Here is a 7951-nt window from a genome sequence, read left to right on the forward strand (position 1 = left end):
ACCTTCTGTTACTATACTTGCTGGGTTTTAAACAGGATGTGCAGTTCCTTTGATGTGCTCAACAGTTAAAGGTCACCCTCTCAGTTTGTTACATCTCTGAGTCTACAGGGATTTTTCCACTCCCTTTATGGAGTCAGCACTTTGTCAAAGGTAAAGAAGTATATGCAAAAAGACCATCCGGGAGCTGCACGAGAAATAAGGGTTGCTGATCATTGTTTTCGTTCTTGCTTCAAGGTTTTGGCAAAGTGTAGCCAGATAGTAGCTCTCTTGCAGAAGGGCATCCTGCTTTCACTTGGGATTCCTCTGCGGAGAAATAAACAAGTGTCACACAATCAAAATACGCACAGAGCAGTTGCGCAAGTCGCAGCTTTACGGGAACATTTGTTTGTCGTCAGTCCACGAGTTGTCCGTGTTTGGAGAACTGAAGCCGAAGCCCCCGTATTGCCCTTGGGATTCCCCTGCACGTCCCTAATTCCATGAACTTCGCTTATGAACCTTTACCGCCACCTCCAGTGGTGTGAAGCACCCTAAACGATACACATTTAACACCCAGAGATAAGATAAATATTTTCTTTAGAAAATATCCTCTGCCTATTCTGAAGCTTGGATCCAGGCCAGGCCCATTTTTACGTGCATGGGAAATTGTTATGATGGGAAACTGTCTGCCCGGTTTAGTTTATGGCAGCAAATGACAGGCTGAAATTCATTCTCCCACCTCTGGTCTAGTCCTAGCTCATGTTTCCTTGCTGATTCTCAACTCTGCAAATTCTGATCCTCTTCTGAAGCAAGTGAAACCACATAGCCATCATTGCTCACAAAAAAAAGAAGAAAAAAACTTCTTTATTTTCTTTTTTTTTTTTTTAACTCCCCGCAAAGTTTTCTCTCTGAACTGATTTCTAGCTAAAACTCAGTATTTCCACATGCCTCCAGGAAAACTAAGCTCAACAAGTACTTGCTCAAAAACTATTTTTGATGAGCCGCCGACCTCTTGCTCTAACTTTTAACAGCTCACCTCTTTGAGGATTCAAAACATAATTGATTTTTAATGTTGCTAGATGCCAGCTTCTTCCTTTGGTTCACAGTCAAGGTTTCCTCCGCTATTTTACGCCAATAGCCCTGGATGAGCCTTAGTGGCTGTTTGCATTTAATAATCCATATAAGTTTGGCATTTGTGATGTACATCTTTCCTGCAGACTCCATCTGGCAGGACTGTTTTTTAGCAAATATTCTGAGAGCTATCTGTACCGTCCAGAATGTATTTACACAGCTGCAATACTAGCTGTCCTTCTATTTCGTATCATATTATATTTCTCATTAGATGTATCTCAGAGCAAGCTGAGAAGGTATAAACTAACTGCAGCGCTTTGGTGTAGCAGCTGCTGTCAGGACACGGAGGGACGACCTGTTGTGTTGGGACTATTTTTCACACCGGAAAAGCTTGGTCCAGTCCCAGAACAGCTTCACTAATTTCAACAAGGTAATTGATACTCAGATGACCAAATTTCTAGTCTGTTTGCTACCAGCACAGATTTAACTACAGTGTTACTGTCACCTGGGAAGTAAAGCTTTGCAAATGCAGATGCCTACTATAGCAGCCGTTTCTAATTGAAGTTTGATTTCTCTTCAAAATCCTTGTGCTCCACCAGCTCATGGCATCGTCTTCCTTGCACGTGGGCGCTCCATCCCTCGGCACGAATATCTTTCTGTGTATGGATCAGCTTTAAAACCTCACAGCAGTGAAACAGCTTAGGGAGAAGTCATGCTAACATAGTATTAGAAATGCTGCTTAATTAGTATCTGAACTGCACCTTCCCAGCAAAGATTGCAGTCTCCCAGGCTGCCAGCTGGCATCTTTTGAGCATAAGCACCAGGGTTTTTATTAGAAACTGCCACAACATGTTAAGATGAGGAAATCCCAATGTATCAAGATTTCTGTTTGCATGAAAATAGCAATACAAGCACTCTTATTGCAAGTCAAATTCCAGCTGTTTCTTCTACTGATCTCAGCATTATTTTCAGGTTCTAAAATGGAGTGGATTCACATCCGGAAGGGGGTGAAGGTGAGAGGTTGGTGGTTTTCACCCATTTAATTCATTATAGTTGCAACATATTTCTCAGATAAGACATCACAAGAAATATTGATCTAAACTTTGGAAATCCAAACAGATTATGAGCCGGGTCAATAAAAAAAGCTCTTTCCCTGTTTCTCAGTCTCGGTATGGTGAATGGCTGAAGCTGCCACAGTTTCGTGACCCTACTTCAATCAGCCTCAGTCCAAACAGTTCAGCTGATGACAAATCCTGTTGGGATACGAACATACAGAACTGCACTCACCGACACCAATTACTAAGTGCAAAAGGAAGAAAAAGGAGGACAAAGACGAATGTTTCTCACCACAGAGACAGGTTTTATCTTCTCCAGTTGTGAAAAGAGAAGAGTCTTCAGGAAGCACCTTAATATGTCACAAGAGCTTTGCAGCCAGAGGACACGAAGCTGTAGCTGAAAGTTTCCTACAGCTGAAAGCGATGCCACGGGGAGGGCAGACACCTTACAGGGAAGACACAAATGAGGACGATGCTAGTATCTGCCAGTGACTTCTGTCAACAACTTTTGCCACAAATACCAAAGTTGTCATGGGTTCCCCTGGCTAAATACTGTACTCTGCAATGTGCCGGAAGGAAAGATGGAGCAAGCAAGCAAGGAAAAGAAGTTGCAATAAGCTGATCTACAAAGAGCAGAATTATGCTCATTTTAAAAAACTACTGTATGAGAAATTACTGTGCTACAGAATTAATGTATTACAAGTGATAAGGCCCAAACAGTGAAGCAAACCAAATAAAGCATCTGATCTTGTCTCCTTGCTTTCTGCTTGTTTAGCTCTACAATTGGCCTACAAAAGCATTAGGCCGTACATTTTTCTTTTTTTGATCCAATAAACGTGAAAGTTCTTTCCTGTGACTTTTCTTTTTAATTATGTAGCATGTCACCAAAAATATATACATACACACACACACATAAAGGAGTTGCCACAAGGTGGCAGGAGCTTCCTAGTTAAAACCCTGATCTATTGACGCATACTTATTGCTCAAGAAGGTATGTGCAAAGATATACCAGACCAAAACACACTCCTTAATTTCACGGGGCTTTTTGCGTTTTTGTAAATCAACTTCCTGGTGAGCAATTATATATTAAAAAATAATAATAAATAAATAAATGAACACTTCCATCGTAAACTCATAGAAGTTCATTTCTCCTCAGCCTGCCGCTGCATTTCCAGCGGACGGGGGATCATGCAGGAGTCACACAGCGGAACAGGGGTTTCAGGCACGACCAGGGTAGCACCAGTCAAGGTACCTTCTAGCTTGCATGACCCATGCTCACCTTGGTTCAGATCACTGGTTTTCAGGACTATAGGCCATTTCTGTGAGCCAGCATACAAACTAGCTTGCTTTAGACCTTCCCCCGCCCCCAACCCCGTAACAAGAAAATAAAAAGAAAAATGCTTCCAAAAAAGCATTAGAAGAAGTGACAAAAGCTTTGTGGACACCAGAGGAAGTTACTGGTTATTCAGTTGGAGAACTAACGACAGTTGCATACTTTTTAGGGTATTTAGAAAAATTGTTTTCCAGTCCAAACAGATTCCTATATAGGCACCCATCTCCCCATCTCCTGTTCAAAGGCAGAATTCTCACAGCTCCATATCTGCTGCTTTTCACTCCCATCTTCCATCAAGAGCAAAGAGATATTGCCCTTCTCTCTCCCCTTGCGTCCCACGCAGCCCACCAGCTATTTTCAGCATGATGTTTCTGTTTTGGAAAACAGGCATTTCCACCAGAGTGGAACTGAGTCAAAGGTTCCAGCCGCCTTGAATTGCAAGCGAGACGGCATACGCCAGGATGCTGGAAGAGTCTCGGTGGTGGTGATTTTACTTCTATGATTCTGCCCTCTTTGTAACACCTAACCTTTATTTTTGCTTCGTTAACTGCCAGTGTAAAAATCAACTCCATGGCGAAAGCCAAGCCAGTTAATTGTGTAAGATGCTGGTGAGCATGACAGTAAGTCAAGAAGCTCATTTGCTCACTTAAACATAGCACATTAAATCAGCCAAGGTTTCCTAAAAATCTTTTCAGTTCCAAGTGTCAATTCTGCCATTAGTATTACCAACAAAACAATAGTTTTTGTATTTATAAACAATCACACACACACACACATCCCTATAAAGGGTAAAAACAATTATTCGGTGAAAAATTCTCATTAAGTGCACTTTGCAGCAAAACCGTGAAATTGCCTCTAGTACTATTAGCAGCACAAGGGTGAAGCTGGTGGAGTAATCTAACATCTTTGGTAGAAATTCATGAAAAACTGGCAGGAAAACAGTTACACATTAACTGACATTTCAGCATACAGATCTTTACTGATAACGATAGTGGATTATGGCTTAAAACAAACCAAAAAAGGTTTTTATTTATTTTAGAAATGAGCACCATGCAATACCAGCATAGGTTACCCTCTTGCAAATGCCTGGTACCTACAGGCACACACCACACCGTCTTTATCCTCAGACCGCGCTTGCGATTCCACAGACCAACCATAAAGTTATGTCTCCCTCAAACTCGGGACTAATTTACAAAAAGAAAGGCTGTACCTGTCCCCTCCTACCCCATCCCATAATACGGACATGAGAACTTCCTAAGGTACAGAAATCAGACACCTGCAGAAAACTTCACATAAAATATATATGCCAGCTGTACATCTCCACCCAAAATGTGAACAGCAGCCCTATTCCCTCATTGCTTTCACTCAATCCCATGGCTCGAGTGCAAGTGTGAAAAATTAACTCTTTTCACCAAAGAGCAATGCCACGCCACATCTGGCTTGTTCGCTGCCTTAGCGGACTACTTTCTCCTTGCCTCTGCCCTTTCCTCACCTCCTGAGGCACGTGTCCCAATTACCAACGCTTCAGACGGCTTCAACATCTGTAATTTCTAATAGCAGATGTCTCTCAGTCACTGCTTCTACATTGGCTTGAAGCAAGGTTAACTGTAGGATTTAAAAATAACCGGGATGTTTCACCTTTACATTTCTGAAGTAAGGAAAGCAGTGAAACCCTCTGATAAGGAGGGTTCTGCCGTGCAGACATGCTTATACGTCTGACATAGCCATTTCAGTTTAGGAAACAAAACCATTTTAATTAGCATGAGGTTGCTAAAATACCAGCTTTAGGCTCCTTGTGTGACTTCCACCCAAATCATTATTCTTGTGGGTATGTATGTATGCATGTGTGTATATATATATACATATATATACACACACACACACAGCCTCCCATATATATTTAAAAAAAAAAAGCTGGTCTGCCTCTACTGGATATTATAGTGCTCAAACTTGAATGCAGTTCACACTTCCTAGGAAGAACTAGGCACTGTCCTTCCTAGGCAGGAAGGCATTGTCCTGCCCCTCCATCTCTCCATCCCATCCACACTTTAAGTCAGGCTGTGATTGCTCACATGCACGTGGAAAGCAAGAACCACCTTCAAACTAAGTGTGGTCCCTGAAGCTGAGAATGGACCAGAAACCGCATAAACTTTAGAGAGCCAAAGAGATCTCACCTGCGTCTCTCTTGACAAGACTTTGGTTTAATGAGAGCAAAATATCAGCAGTGGATATGGACAAAAAGTAATAAGCCATTTTATTTAATTTGCAGGAGATCTTTCTCTGCCTATATTCCAAATATCATAGCTGGCTTTCAGTCCTGACAGACTCCGAAAGCAGATGTGTATTACTGCATCCGTACAGCCTGTTCTGAGTCAGTCTGTGATGGTCCAAGGATTGTTACTCACCTGTGCTTTGTGAAATGGCCCCAATCCAAAAGGAGGCCTTGGGATTCTGCAAGAAGATATCTACCAAGACACATGCCTAAGTGCAAAAGACAAAGGAGAACAGCTGTAAACTAAATGAGCGTACAGTTACAGAAGGTCTAATATTGATCGCAGTACCTCACCATACCACAATATAGCTACAAATACCAAAGACATCTGTTAGATGGTGGATTTCTACCTTATTACAAAACACGTCCATGTTCTTATACCAAGAACCATTTGTGCGTTTGTCTCTTCATCAGTGATTCCTAGAGGCTTGTGCAAGGGCTTTTCTCTGCTACATGTCTGCAAGCAAGCGTACTGGGCACACACACATAAGAAATACTTATTTCCCTACTTTTTATGAAGTTTTATGAATCAAAATGCAGAGGGAAATAAATTGGCTAGTTGTGCCATCTTGTCCAGCCTGCAGTGAACAAACTGCAAACTCAACCAAACTACTCATTCAAAGCCTGTCAAGTGCTTTCAGAGAAATCGGGACTAAATGGAATCAAAGAGGGCTACAATTCACCACAAGTATTTTAAATAAGCCAGCTGCCTCAAAATCTGACAGGAAGCATAAGCAGCTGCTCTTAAACATTCAGAGCTATGTGTAAATAAGAGATCTTATACATGTAATATTAACATTTTTACAGTAGCGTTGCAAGGCTCAGTCACGGTCTTTGGTTCAAGAGACTTCAAAGCAGTTTGTTAGATCAAAGACAATGTCAGATCAACAAAATTTGCCGACTTAGAATCCGTTGTTTCGGAGGTACTTTATCATCTGTGCTAGATATTGTGATCTTTAAGAACAAGTTTCTTTAACTGAGGAATTTGGCCATAATCTGAATAAGGCAGTCAATAGCAAATTGCAGTGGTTCTGCGGGAAACCGAGCTCCCTTGCAGCTCTCAGAGAAAGTCACCATGGAAACGTTTCTGCTAAGGTGACGTTAAAGCACAGCATGGCCACTTACATCTCCTTTTGTAACAAGCAGCATTTTGCAGTACAGTCTGGAGGGATTGAATGAGAGGGCTATTTGCACAGTAAGAGACCAGGACTTATTTGGGAGAATTATTGCAGAATTTTGTCTCATCTCAGAGCTGGCCAAACGGCAGCCTGCGTCCTGTTACAGGAGGGGAAGTGTTAGGAGATGCACGGGGCAGGCGATGCTCTTCTTCCCAGGCAACTTTCATGCCAGTGCCTCATTCGTAAGAGACAGTTTTGTGCTCTCTAGGATCACGGGTTAAGCAGAAAAAACAGCACCAGCTTTGCTGAGAAAGAAATTTCTTTAATAACTAAAACAGAGTCAACAACTTAGTACACACATGGGAAGAGAAAGGTTTGTGACCTGGCCTTTGCTGAGGTTATCACCATGGGAGGCTAACTAAGGGTATCCCTGCATTTTCAGCCAGGACGGCCCAAGTCGGTGCTCACATAGAGCTGAAGGGCTGCTACGTAGACCTAAGGGTTGTTACACAGACTTGAGTGACACTTTTGCATCCAGCACACAGTAAAGCCACCATAGAGGCCACAGTCAGAAGGAGGTGAGAAAGGAGCCTGGTGAAGCTGTGATGGCTTCTCACCTTCCTTCATCTCAGCACCAGCAAGTCTGGCACTGAACAGGGGGAGCGTTGCTCCTCCAGGATGATCATCTCTTTCGGCTCCCCCCACACAGACACGGCTCCTCAGGCTCTGGGCTGAGATTCACCTCAACTGTGCATGCAGTCATACAGATACTTCACATCTGAGGACCTTAAATCAAGACAGCTTGTTCTCCCTTGCGAGGCCAAAATGTGAGATGTCACCCACATCACTCTGACTAAACTCAGTCCATGAAAGCTGTGCACAAAACCACAGCAGCACACAGGACGAGACATGTTGTCTTGAATCCGGTGACACAGGCGAGGACATGTTCTTCATTCTCCCTTGAGCAAGCAACAAGAATCAACAAGCATCCTGTTTCTAAGTTTGTTGTGGCTTTGGCATCTTCTCCACCCTAGTTTTACGTATGTCCACCAACGCTGTGCATGCCCAACAAGCTTCTCTTTCCTTAGCGTTATTCCAATAGGATTTCTATGACAGCCAAGACCTT

Source organism: Struthio camelus, chromosome 10, assembly GCF_040807025.1.
Source record: "Struthio camelus isolate bStrCam1 chromosome 10, bStrCam1.hap1, whole genome shotgun sequence".
Classification (NCBI taxonomy): domain Eukaryota; kingdom Metazoa; phylum Chordata; class Aves; order Struthioniformes; family Struthionidae; genus Struthio; species Struthio camelus.